At 41.4% G+C, this 13,912-nt stretch overlaps 1 protein-coding gene across 2 annotated transcripts in view; it reads left to right on the top strand.

The window, feature by feature from the left end:
* The window catches only part of adgrb2 (adhesion G protein-coupled receptor B2), a 292,014-nt gene that overhangs the window by 42,823 nt on the left and 235,279 nt on the right, over nucleotides 1-13,912 (top strand). The window contains exon 1 of one of the 2 annotated variants that reach the window (XM_039819387.1): nucleotides 5,360-6,115. The exons of the other annotated variant lie outside the window; for it this stretch is intronic. The gene's annotated coding sequence lies outside the window, so the exon portion shown is untranslated. Of the gene's footprint in view, nucleotides 1-5,359; nucleotides 6,116-13,912 lie in introns of those variants that run through there. 2 annotated transcript variants of the gene reach the window in all.

Genomic DNA, 13,912 nt, shown 5'->3' with positions numbered 1-13,912 from the left:
GGAAGTTTCTGTTCTGTCACCCTTGTGTGTTTTGTTCAGGTGTTTGTTTGTGTACTTGGATTTAGCTCAACACAACATCCCCCAAAGCATTCTTGCTTGTTAATATATTATTAAAATACAGGCAGAGAAAAGATGCATTAACACAGAAGAGAGGATTACTGAAGTGTATCTCTGAAAAGTGTGGATGATAGTGGTAGAGTGAAAACATTATGGTGTGGTATGCTATTTTTGATCGAAGTTGGTGCACTGGCAAACTTCAAAGCAACGACTGCAAACATGGATCAGATCAGAAAAGGAGAGAATGATTTCTAAAGGCAAGTGAAAAAATATGGACATTCAAACTGTTGCAGACGTCTTGCAGGGAAAACTTCAACTCAAGTGAAATGTTTCAGTGGTTTGAAAAATACTTCTGTCTGTGTATGTTTGGCAAGTTGTCAAAGTGGCTGTGATTGAATTAAACTCTTTTCCGTGATACTAGCTTAAGTGGAAGAATGCAAAGTGAAAAGCAATGGTGACAATGCGACTTCAACTCCGAAGCTCTGGCCCTGTCCTTTACTTGCTCTGATTCATAGGAAGCAAATCAAACACACCATTGTTAGGAGCCATTTAGCCTCCACAAAATTAATCAAACAAGGCAATACAATTTTCCCACAATGCAGGCGTTTTAAAATTACAGAAAGGATGAGTAGGAAATTACAGTTTTGATAAGGGGCCCAGCAGTGGAGTTGTGGGTATCTGCATCCCTTTTTGCCTTTTTCATTTAATGTCAGTATTAAGGTTGTACACATAAAACTCACATTAAGTTTGAATATTACTAAGGAAAATGCTTATTGGCATGCTAACACACAATTTACAAGCTAGGTGGACACTTTTTGGTAAACAATATAGCAAGAAATAAGACAGAAACGTGTTTTATTTGGATAAAATGGATATCCAGTAGCCATTTAACATGTAGGTACAGTACATACATTACACACCAAAGTGATGATTCTCACACTCTATCCTCATCTGATAAGATGCCTGATGTTGTGATCCTGCTTTGATGATTTCTTCTACTAGTTCTTCTCATAGTATGTAAAGGAGCACACCCTCTGGCCACAGCAGATGTCTGCTAATCAGGTCAACTTGTGCTAATGTGTGCTTACATGGTATACTTATGTTCAGCGGTGGCATGGACAATACAAAGCTTGACCTAGCTGCTTCATGAAGCATGCATGGCCACCAGAATTGCAGGTCAGCTGCAGTGCTTTGGAAGTGTTGTTACTGCTAAGGGTAATGTAAATTACTTATTCAAAATGCAGCTACAAGAGTTCTGACCAAAACCAAAAGGACAGCCCACATCACGCCTCATTACAAGTCGTATTACTTATTTCAAAAATATCTACATGGAGTTGGCCCTAAATATATGACTGGGGAGTGGATGGCTAGCGGTGCCCAGGGCAACATCTAAACGAGGAGAAGTGGCCTGTAGTCATTATGCAGCACAGCGCTGGAACCCACTGCCTGATGGTCTTAGGAATACCCCAACAATTTCAGTATCAGTCCAGACTGAAAACCTTATTGTTCTTAGGTGCTTTTAACTAAATGTTTCTAAACACCCAAGGCCTTATTATCATGGTATGAGTAGTGGTGGTGGTGGTAGTATTAGTAGTGGTGGTAGTAGTAGTAGTAGTAGTAGTGGTGGTGGTGGTGGTGGTGGTAGTAGTAGTGGTGGTGTTAAGCAAAGGAACAGATGTCGGACTTGAGCACAGGCCGTTGCAGCAAGGACTCAGTCTTATACTCTTTATTTTATTGATTAAATTGTATAGTTTTGCCTTTGAATTGTGTTGTTTTAACTTTGAATTGAGTTGCTCTAACTTTGTATTGTCATTTTAACTTCTCTGTGTAGCAACTTGAACCTATACCTCTGTGTATGAAACATGCTTTATGAACAAAACTGCCTTGCCTGAATGTATGAAAAGGCATGTAAGATGAAATACATTTTTGAGTTGTATTGAGTGTATTTGAGTTGAATCAGTTTGTTCTACTATAAGGTTGTTTTGCTTACAATCATGATTGGTGAAACTAAGAAAAGGTTTTCTCATAAATGCGGATGAGTGTTTGATAATATTCAAGGTTTGGCTCATTCTCGGAGTCAAATTATTTTCTGCTCATGGAAAACAATGGCATCCACTATTTGATCCTGAGAAAAGAGTGCAGTGAAAAGCATGGTTAGGAATATTTAAGTCCAATTGAGATTTTAAAATTTTGTTTCTTTTCCACTTTGCTTTTAAGGCAAAAATATAGTGCAACATTTATGTTTAGAGAAATTCCTTTTGGTTTAATAGGATGGAATCACATAAATGTATTTTACAAAGACGCTCTCAGCCTCTGTGCTGTCCTCAAACTGGCTGTGTGTGTGTGTGTGTGTGTGTGTGTGTGTGTGTGTGTGTGTGTGTGTGTGTGTGTGTGTGTGTGTGTGTGTGTGTGTGTGTGTGTGTGTGTGTGTGTGTGTGTGTGTGTGTGTGTGTGTGTGTGTGTGTGTGTGTGTGTGTGTGTGTGTGTCAAAATGTGTGTAAATAGGCTCCAGATTACCTTCCACGTCTCTGAGCTACAAATGGCGCTTTCCATGGTGCTGAAAGTGTGTGTTTGTGTGACCATGATCTCTAAGCTTTGAGCTCTCCATGGTGCTGAAACTGCAATAAACTCAACCATATTTCTTTTCATCATCCAACTTTCATTATGTCACTATTTTAGCTTCCTTTTTACGGTTTATTTTGGGTAACAATGACATACACGGTAGCCAGTATAGCAGGCAGGACCATGAGTAGTGATTCATTTCTATTGCCCAATATCAGTTATTCCAATGTCTCAGTCGCCTTTACAGGCCAATGCCAGTAATGGTTCTCAATACAGCCCAAGTTCTCTAAGAACACAAAGACAATGGATTTGCAATGTAATAATACAGGTATATTAGGCATAAAACTAAACTAGTAAATTCCACCCAAGGAATGGGTTCAATTACATGAGTCAAAACAAAATAAGTCCATGATAAGCACTCTTAATATCCCCCTATGAATGAATGTATCAAATTAATATGCCTTTGTAGCATTGCACTCTAAGCCTACTAGACCACATCCCGCATTTAGCTGTGGGTTGACTTCACTACAGTGCAGATACATGCTTTGAAGCATTTGCCAACCATCCCCATTGTAACAGCACATTTAAAGTCCTTACAATGTGATCATTCTGTCTCTGCCAAGAGGGTTGCTAAATAGGCTGTAGTTGATGAAAAATGTCCCTTTCTAGTGATGCTGTTATTCTGAGGTGCTGTCTTGCCAACTGGTTGATGTATAAAGATGCGAGGGCGTCATGTCTGAGTGATGTCTGCAAAGCTTCCCGGACATTTTGTATTGAGAGGAGACGAATGTCTGAGCATTATCTGTAGTGTGCCTTCTATTAGAATAGTTAACCTCATCAGAATCCCTTTTCCAATTATTATTGGAAATGATAAATTTTAAAGAGAGACTTCTGGCAGTCAGTAAGTGAATTAAAAGTGGCGAGTGGAGACTTTTTTTCATATTGCGGCAGTAATAGTTATGATGGCATATTCTAATGCTAAAAAATGAGCATGATTATTACAGTCTCAGTCTCCCTTTTGATCTGCTTTGTGCTTTCATTTGGTCCAATTTGGGAAGACACAAATTCTCTGCAGGATCCTCTCAGGCAGCAAATTGTTCATAGAAAGTAGCTTACAAGAGCTGTAGAGTTGGCGAAAAATGATCATTGGCAGATTTTTTGACAATGGTACATTTAGGAAAAAAGCCTAGTTTCTCTTAATCTTAAGCAGAGTAAAGGCACCAAAATGCATGCATTCTTTCCAGACATTTCAGATAGTACTGGGCCATTTACAGTAGTTTTCAAACTACACTATTAGTTTTACTATTAATCATACGCACATAAATCATCATTCAGCAATTAAAAATGGATGTCTGTAATGCAATGCATCAATTCAATGAACTGATGCAACTCTCTAAACCCTGAAGCAAGTAAGCAGCATATTTCCAACATTAAGTAGTTACAAAAACGGTCCAGAAAGTCAAACCCAAGCCTATTTACATATAAATAAATAAATAAATTAAATAAATGTGTAGAGACAACGGAAATCTAGCAACCTAATAAGCCTCACTTTTCAGGCAAATTTATGGGCTTGCACTACCTACGGGTTTCATACATAGTTAATACACATGCTCTGACACGCTGTAATCTGACAGACAGTCCCTTGATAGCTTCTATTTTCTCTGTATTATCTGCCGCTGTGTTCACTGAGCCCAATGGTGAGCAATTTTCAAATCTGGTGTGTGAAAGTAATACTGTCCACTTTTGTCTTCAGAGATACGGACTTCATTTTCACACAGTGTTCCTCTGTCTTTCTCTGCATTCGACTGCCAATGTAGCGGCTAGTTGTTGACTGTTCATTAAAAGAAATAAACTTCATTGTAGAGTAATTTGATTGTGCCCTAAATTGGATGATTAGTTACAGAACTGCAAGAACAGATGATGGCTGAATATATGGACGGTGGGTATCTGTCTTCACTGGAAGAGCTGCAGCACTCAAGATCCTCCTCCACCTCCGAGCCTTCAAAAGAAGCACTTGAGCTGACTAATGTCCTACCACTTTTACTCATCCACATGCAAATACATGCTGCACGGTGCCTCAAGATCTAATCACATTATCAACTGTATAGATTGTGCCTGTGATATAAATATAAAATCTGAAGCCATTAAAACATTAATGTTGGATATATAAATATTGTTTGAATTGGCATTTTAGCTTGTTAGCTTCATCCAAACTTGCAGTATTGATACTGAAAGCATAACGAGTGCCAAATCTCTTCTACATTTTAGAATATTTCTGGCAGAGCGGCAGAAGAGTTGACAAGGATATCTGTGAGCAATGTAAAAACATTTTATTTTAAATTAACTAGTATAAGCACTGCGATGTGGGGTGATCTATTTAAGGATTTATGCATAAATGGGGTGCTTTGCTAATGTATTAGAATAGCTTGGGATTTAACTGTTTCGAGGAATACTGCTGTTAGTCCAAAGATGCAAATAGTAAACTTCAAGTGATCAAACTGCAGAAGTAGCCTGGGTATGGACTGATGGCCAAACAAACTTGGAAACGTGGCTCATGTTACAAATAAGTGGAAGAAGTGGATTTTGAATACGTCTCTGCTTGTGCACTTGCTGTATTTGGAAAACTGCGCGTGCTGACGTCACTACGGGCGATGGTAGTGGGGGTAGGAGGAGCGGGAGGGAGGAAGGGTTTCGTTGTGAACGCGCCTGACGGATCCCCGGCGGAGGGCAGCGAGGGCGCGCATCTCTGTCGTCCGCTTGTGAAGCGACTGCAGGGAAGCCAGATGCCCGACTGTGAGCCGCTGCCTGTGGATACCTATCCCAGATGCCAGAGCAGGCGAGAGCCACAGACACATTTCACCCTCTGACAGGGAAGAGGAGAAAATAGGGGCAGTAAATGGAGTAAGAATTAAAATATATTTTCCCTCCCTCTGTTTCAACCTCTGCTTCAGATGAAGAGCTTCACTGGACTTGGAGTACTGGGCATCAGTAGAAAAAAAACCCGTTATTCAACTCAGCCCCTGCTGCTGCGGCGCGGCTGCCTGTGAGCGGGTCCTCTCATTGCATTGGAATATACAAGCTTGCCTATATGCGCAAAAACCATGGAGATTATATGACGTGGATTTATTTTTTGAACAAAATTGGACATCTACAAAAGCGACGATACCTCTTTTCATTGTTTTTGCCATTGCCTTTTTTGCGTTCTTCTGTTCCGTTCTTCTCCGTACTTTATGATTTTGTCCTTAGCGATCCTTCCTTAATTTCATTTATTTATTTATTTTTTTACACTTCTTTTTTTGGTCTGTTTCGGAGGCGCAGAAGTGGCATGCCTGCCAGAACATTTGTGGGGAGAAGAATCCGCGCAGCAGCGAGTGTGAATGAATGATAGTCTCCCTCTCCATCTGAGACGTGCCATGGATGGGAAACTTAATTTGTATCCACGGAACCGATCGGGGAATAGCCGTCGCATCAAATAACTACTGCTGACAGCGATCAGGTAATGCACATTATCTATTAAACTCGACATCCCTTTAGGCTACTGTTTCTTGCGCCATGGACTCCTGATTGCTTTGCTGTCTGACGGTTTATTCATGTGCTTGATTTTTGACAGCCTCGTGTAAAGGTAAGTGTAGTCCGGTTTTAATGACGCATAGTCTCACATTGAAAGAGAAACTAGACCCTCATTTTCGCCAGTCCGCGCTGTTTTACTAGACTTAAGTATGTCGGCTGTTATCCGCTGGGATGTGTGATCTGTGAACCTGAACGGAAGTACCGGTAACAGAGAAATCCCCAAATACATCTCAGCAGTTGAATTACAGCCCATTAGTTGAGCACAGGTGGACAGCAGTAGCATCCTGAATGCTGAATCCCTCAGTGGGAGACACAGCGAGCTGTATGATAGCCTCTAAAGCCGCTGGCAGACCTGTAACTTTGCGCAGTGGCCAAAAGAAACACACACGCACAAACGCACGCACACATGCACGCACGCACGCACGCACAATGATGGTGTTCTCTCTTTTGGGAGTTTTCCACGATGCCATTTTGACTTTTAAATAACATTTCTAAATCCGAGCTCCAACACCCGCAGCGAAGCTTTCTTTAGCAGTGTCCCTGATGAGTGGAGCTGATTCTTGGCAGGAGGATGTCTCGTCCGTGGCCTGATTCACGTATAGTGTTAGGTTAGAGGGCTGATGCCGATGCTTCTTCCCGCCTGTGCTCCTGGGTGAGTGGGTGCCTTCTCCCGTTGAATGCTAAAGAGACAGGATGTACCAAAGACGCCAGTGAGCGTTCACTGGGAATTGAAAGGGGGAGGGGCTGCTTGACTTAACATCCGTACTGGCATCTCATCACGCAACAGAAAGCCCTTTGAAAGCTACCTGATTACGCACTGAGGTCCGATTTATGTGTGGGCTCCTCAGACTGTGGCGGGCGTCTGCCGCAGTGCCGCTTCTTGTAACCATGCTTCCTCCATATTCCGTGTTATTTTCAGTAGAATGAAAAGTATGTGTGTGTGTGGGGGGGGATGGGGGGATGGGGGCGTTTATCGAGTCTGAGAAAACTGTTCCTCAGACGTTGGCCTTGTCCCCCGGTAGCGAGCAGGTGGCTCCTGTGACGCTGAACAGGAATGGCACCCGGGACGCAACAAGGAGAGTGCAAAGGAGCCTTCAGCATCCTCTCTCTCCCTCTCGTTTCTACCCATCTGTTGAGCATGCTGTGTGTGTGTGTGTGTTCTCTCCGCACGCACCTCAAAACAAACTACTATCAAGCCCCTTTATAATAGGGTTTAACACACATGGCAGCAGCGACCTCGATTATTTTATTCCCCAAGTAGCCATATGTGGCATGTTGATCAAGTTCACACAATATTCTACTTATTCCACCACTAAGTCAGCCAGACTCTGCTACAGCAGCCAGTGGCTGAACTGGTGTAGGCTATTTAACAGGGACACGAGCAGTGCCTGTCTCTTTGGTTCTTGGCACCATTTGGATTAAAATGTCAGATTTAGCCTGCATAGTCATATTCTAAAGGAAGTATCTTTTTTTTTTTTTTTTTAAAAGAAACACAATCATCGAGAAAAATACACAGTATGAACAATTTTAAAGGAATATTGTACTGACTTTTCCTTTTGGAGAACTCTTTGTGCTGTATCCCTGCCTCCACCCTGAATGTGAGCAGCAAATAACCATAACATCGCCTCTTCTTTTTTAAGCACAGTGAATAACCTTGTTAGTTTTAGTTCTCCGGGATGCTGTCGGAAATAATGGAGCCGGCAGGGCCATGTCCCCTTTTAGCAGAGATGAGCAACCCATGGCTGATGGCTGATGTGTTAGATGTGAGAGAAAGCTCCTTTTTAACCCTGCTGTGTAGAGGACAAAGGGTGGTCAGCATTGGTTCAGGAAAGCTGTGGCAAAGTGTCTGAGTCTAATATATTATCATCTTTTGCAACCAAAGCGTCCAAGCTTGCTTATAGTGGCCATTTAAAGGATCTGTATTATGTTTATTCTGAGAACATGTGAAGCATTGACTAATGAGCTTAGAGAACATTGGTTCCCAATGCAGAACTGGTTTGATAATAATATTTATGATATTTCTTTTTTAAATATGGTTTCAGATAAAGTGCTGAGGATTTTCTCCTTATAATGAGAAAAACATCTAATTTAGACCCATTTTGGCTAATTTGCAGTGTGTGCCACAACTCTCCACCCAATAATTACCCGTGGAAATCATACCTGCGTTAACCTCCGTGGTGCTGAAAACATAATTCTAACCTTTATGTTCCTGTAGAAAATGCATGAGACTTATATTTTATATTGATAAAACAAATCAAGAGTTCTAAACCATTACACCTGCTTTGATTGCTGCTTCCTGTTTTTAATTTAGATCATAAAAAGTGCACTCAACCCATTTCACAGTTTTAAAAGAAAGAAAAGAATTCTCATTAACTGCTAGTGGTATCAAGCTAGATAGTTTTTGTATTGACCAGATTTCTAGAATTTTGTTTTTGGGGCTTTCTGCATAAAAAAAATCCTTAACTGGATCCAAAGAATGCAAAGAACGCACTACATTTGTAATTTCTCACTGCAGAAAACGTTGAACTCAAGTCAATGCAAAACCAGAAAGTCTATTGCAAGAATGGGCAGGCAAACTGAACTAACTAAATAACTCTCTTAGTGAGGTTGACTGGAGTGGAGGGAGCTCAGCATTGACAGACACCAAGATCTGAACCAGTAAGATATACTGTATATAGTCAGCTAGTTGGGTGAGGTAAAATATGAGGGTGATCGGTCTAAGCAAAATATTGGCCAATGGGATTCTTGGCCACCTGCTTGAATGTCAGGGGGACACCCAGAGCAGCTCCAGATCCAGCACCCTGGACAGCGATCATGGCAAAAAATTGTATTTAAAATAAAATCGATTGCAACATGTTTTCACAGAAACAATATCTGGGTTACTGTTGACAGCATGCTCTGTGGGTTATCCACAGTACGGCAGACTACTTTTCTAAAATAAATCTGTTGCTGTTTCATTTTTTAAATAGTGTGAGCACCACAACAAATATTCGGTTAACCCTATTGGATATGGCGTGGCAGCAGAATCTCAAAGACGGGTTACTCAAAACCTGGTCAAATCAAAAAATCTAAACTATTTGGCTAGAATACACTTGGAGGTGAGTTAGAAAATGTTTTTTCTGTAATTTAAAAAATATTTTGAAGTGACTGTTAGTGACTGGTCGAGTATATGCTATATTTTAAATAATATATAGGCAAAGGCTGTTCCAAAGTTTATCAGATACATCTTTTTGATATCTAATGTGCATGTGTTTCTGATTACAGTTGACCAATGCGATTTGTTGATAAAGAAAACACACATGAACATTTGTTTGTGTATAAATGCTGTCCAGAATTTATAAATTATTATAGTGGAAGTCAAACATCCTCATTTACCGTGTTGAATATGCAGTTTGCATACGCATTCTCATGAATGGGTACGTATGATATAGCACAAAAACATATGCACAGCAATTCATGATATTCTGTGAAATTATGACCGCCGGCTGGTCATGCGACAACCAGTCACATGGCCGTTGCAGTTAAGTTTAGCCAACAAAAGGTGACCATCCTGCGTCAACGACGGTTAAGTTTAGGCACCAAAACTACTAGTTAAGATTAGAAAAAAAGACTGGTTTGGATTTAAACACCGGTCCCCTTAAGTAGTACTCCCCGGACACGACACTTTTCCTGGGTGAAAGTCTTATGTTTTCTCTGGGACATGAACTCCACTCCCCTGCTTGAAAGCCCTGTGTTTTATGACACAGAATGCTCTTATACAGCAGCAGCCAATGTACAGCAATACATATGTGTAATACATGTGAATTACAGTGCTTTACATTTCATAGCTATATGTACCAATGGTTCATGAGAATAGTCTGTATAGCTACAAGTGTGTTTGCATAAGAACATACTGCCTGCATAAGAACATACTCCCTGCCTTTGGGGCCCATGATGCTGTTTTTCGCATCTCTGAGTGTGCAGATATGCCATTTTTTTTGTTTGTGTTTTCTTTTGTTTTCAGCTGGAGTTATCCGAAAATCAAAACCCTCGGCACTGGGATTGTGTGGTCCTTGCCAATCTGGCTGAGGCCAGTGTCCGCCGACCTCTCCAGAGATCTCTCTTGCTCCTTATAGCAAGAGCCTTCTTAAGAGGAGCTCCTTGTTATTCTAGGCCAAAATGTCCACATCAGATTTGTTAGTTTGTTTATTTAGGATCATCATTAGCTCCTGCGTTGCAGGTGCTATTCTTCCTGATCAAGTGCCTTATTCAAAGCTACAGTCACCTGCTTGCTTATTGTGACGCTACTACCGCAGAATGACACGTTGGCAAGATAGAGATGCATTATTGCTACAAAGCTACAGTACAAGAGCTGATCAGTGTATCAAGGTGTCATGTTGTGGGTGGATACAATGTTTTTGTGCATGCAGGCGTAAAAGGGTTGTAATTTTTGGGTCCCATGAGGGGAGAATTGGGATATCTGACTGTTATGATGTGTGGCTGTAACTGGTTGTGAAAACTCTGCGCTTGAAATTTTGATTAAACATAATAAAAAATATTTTTAAATCCTTAAATATAAAGTGTGAGGGAAATCTCAATGAGATGATGGAAAGAAACACATTCATTACAGAATGAAGTTATTAAATTGGTCAATTTTGACCGAAGCACAGCAGGAAGGTTAAATGGGTCAGAGAAATGAGACTGCACGTAATGACTGTGCTGTCATTGAATGATCATCTGAGCAGCTGCTGGAAATGCAACGCAAATGACAGTGTGACACATATCAGCTGAAGATGTATGAAAACCAGCCAGTTCAGTGGCAGTTTTATAAGACCTGTAAATGTAATACTAATAACATCTTCAATATCAGCCCACACGTCATGTACTAATGCTGGCAATGCTAAATCTTTCTCTCTTAAACACACATACTGTAAACACATCTCTCCTTCACCTATGTCTCTCTATTACACATGTCTATTTCCCTGAGGGGCAACTCTGATGGGCAAATGTGCAAGCACACACACACACACACACACACACACACACACACACAACTCACACTCACACAGGGAAAATATACAGTATCCAAAGTGCTAGTAGGCGTGTGTGTGTGTGTGTGTGTGCACATGCATGCTGTTTAGAGTGTATATGGAGTAGGGGCCAGGCAACAGCTTGGTCTTGCCTGGATCACTGCACCCTGGCTGGGCCATTGTTCCTCTGACACCCCCCCCTTACACATACGAACACACACTTCCTCCTCTTCCCTGGCCTTTACCTAACAAGCTTCCTGCTCTCTACTCCTCCTATCTTGCTTCCTTCTGTTCTATAGCCATTAATCCATTCTGTTTTCCTATTAGAATAAGATATTATCCATATGACTTCTGTGATCCAATCTTGGCATTTTTTGATTTGTTTTAAAGTTGTCAGTGACCAGATATGATTATCCAGGAGTACACTGCACTTATAAGGCCTTGGTTGATGTATTATCTTAAGTTGGGTATGGCTGTCTTCTTTTGTCAGAGTGGTCTGGTGAGCTTGATCCAATAACATGCACCAAAAACGAGGCATAGGACTTTTCTTTGCCACATCTAGAAACTCTGTTGTCAGCTATTCACAATGGCCATCAACGGCCATCTTAGCAAGGGATAGAGGGCCCAGAAGACGAAAAAGGTTCATAAAATGTGAGGATTTTTTTAGGCTAAAAGAGATGAGTATACCAGCATGCGGAAGTTGCCTAGTAGAGACCAAAAAAATCTGGAGAAGAGGTGAAAGATTTTCAAAGGGCGAGTATCTACTTTCCTCCTCGCCTCATATAGCGTCATATATCGTGCCATCCTACTTTGTATGCTCTGCCAAGCTCCATTTGGAGTCACAGATGCCCCTGTCACTGGGGCGGCATTCATTTGGCACGGCCCCCAGGTGACTGTGTCAATATTTGCAGTTAGGGCCATTTTGTTTTGGGGCGCTCTATAAGGGTGACTGGGCTTGGGCGATGCTAAGGCTAAAGGAAAATCAACAGGAAACAAAAACACCGGCCCTATAGACTTGCTCTCTACAATTAATTAAGCCTTTGGCAAGAAAAGTGAAAGGATGTGCCTCCTTGGGAATAAATAGGCTTGGTTTGCAGGAGGATGAGTGGGGAAGAGAAAACAAATTAATTGCTTAGAATTGCAGGGATAATTCACATCTCTGATTAATATCGATTGCGTGAGGGATAAGAAACTGCCACAATACAACCATAGAGAACAGTTAATTCAATGAGTTTTTTTGTGTTAATAACTCTGTGCAAAGATGAACACAGATTTTGAGATTGTTACTTGGTGTGCGTGGATCTGTTTGTGTGTGCGTGCACACGCTCCTGTTTGGTGACTGACTGCATCCCAGCTGTAATATTTGCCTTTTATGTAATGTTTTTCATAATGTGTGGCCCTTTGGGACGAAGAAAGCACAAAAGCTGGCAGATTGTATTGATTCAGAGCATCTAAAGCTGCTATTTTATAGCGCAGTACAGGAGGGCCCGTGAGGTTTGCCTAAGCTAACACGTTTTCATGATTGCTTTTTCTTTGGTTGCTTCTTAGCAACTTACTGAACAAGTCTTACTGTTTCATTTCCATCCCATCTCTATGCCTCTCTGTATAATGTCTCTGTATTCTTACTGTTGTCATAACATTACCATGCACACAGTCTAAAAAACCTTCTTGTCTATTTGTGCTCACTCCTATTATGTAATGGGATATGTCCACACTCTCCACATCCACAGAAATGCATATACAGTTGCTACACCTTGCAGCTCACGCACAAGCAGGCGGCTAGTTTCACTGTTCAACTCAGCGTTCAGAGGGCGCAAACTCATCTGCCTTAGCACATTGGCTTCGTCATCAGCAGAGTGCCCTGCTGTGCCCCCCGTCGGCCCATATTACAGCTCCTTATAGAGGGACGCTTCGTGTTTGCGGGCCAACAAGTGGAATGCTGTGCTCTGCCGGAGCAGATGGAAGAAGCCTGGACTTCTGTGTGGTGTGATCTAATGGGATCTGATGTGTGCATGTGCGTGTGTGTCCAGTGCTAGTGCAGGCTTGGTAAATACGATGTCTTGTGCATCCAAGTGTTTTTAGTGGGAAACAATGAGATATCACAACAGTGGACCCTACTGCAGGGTTTCATTTTGAAAAAAACATCCAGAGGAGGTTTATGTAAATACGGCATTACAGTGTTTCCATTTATGTATTTGCTCAACACTGTGGATTTGTGTTGCTACAATTGTGAGTGTGTAAGTAATCAATTTTAGTAATTCTCCACACTTAGTGTTCCTTAAATGCCCCCTACCTCTTAGTAGATTAGAGTAACAATCATAGAAAGTCCTGAATTTCGCAGTCATCATTATCTTTCCCAATACTTTGCTAGGTGAAGCACACAAAGACACTTGTCTTTGGTGAAAGAGTGAGAACATTTATGAGAAAGTAAGATTACTCCCTGGGCTGTTGCTGTACATAAAGTGTGTTCTTTGGAATGCGCTCTGTTTGCCTGTTTGAATAAAGGTTAACACAAAAAAAAAATCTGGCAGGCATTCAGTGGTAACATGCTGTGATTTGTATGTGCTGCCAGTTTTCATGTTTCATTAGATGTATGTGTGTGTGTGTGTGTTCGTGTGTGTGTTTGTTCGTGCGAGCGACCGCCCCCAGGTCCAGTCAAAGCGGTGTCTTGTGTATTTTAGATGAAACAAAGTGGACAGGTGGAATTCTAGCCC

The sequence above is a fragment of the Perca fluviatilis genome, chromosome 13, assembly GCF_010015445.1.
Source record: "Perca fluviatilis chromosome 13, GENO_Pfluv_1.0, whole genome shotgun sequence".
Classification (NCBI taxonomy): domain Eukaryota; kingdom Metazoa; phylum Chordata; class Actinopteri; order Perciformes; family Percidae; genus Perca; species Perca fluviatilis.
This window is presented reverse-complemented; position numbering and strand designations above follow the sequence as displayed.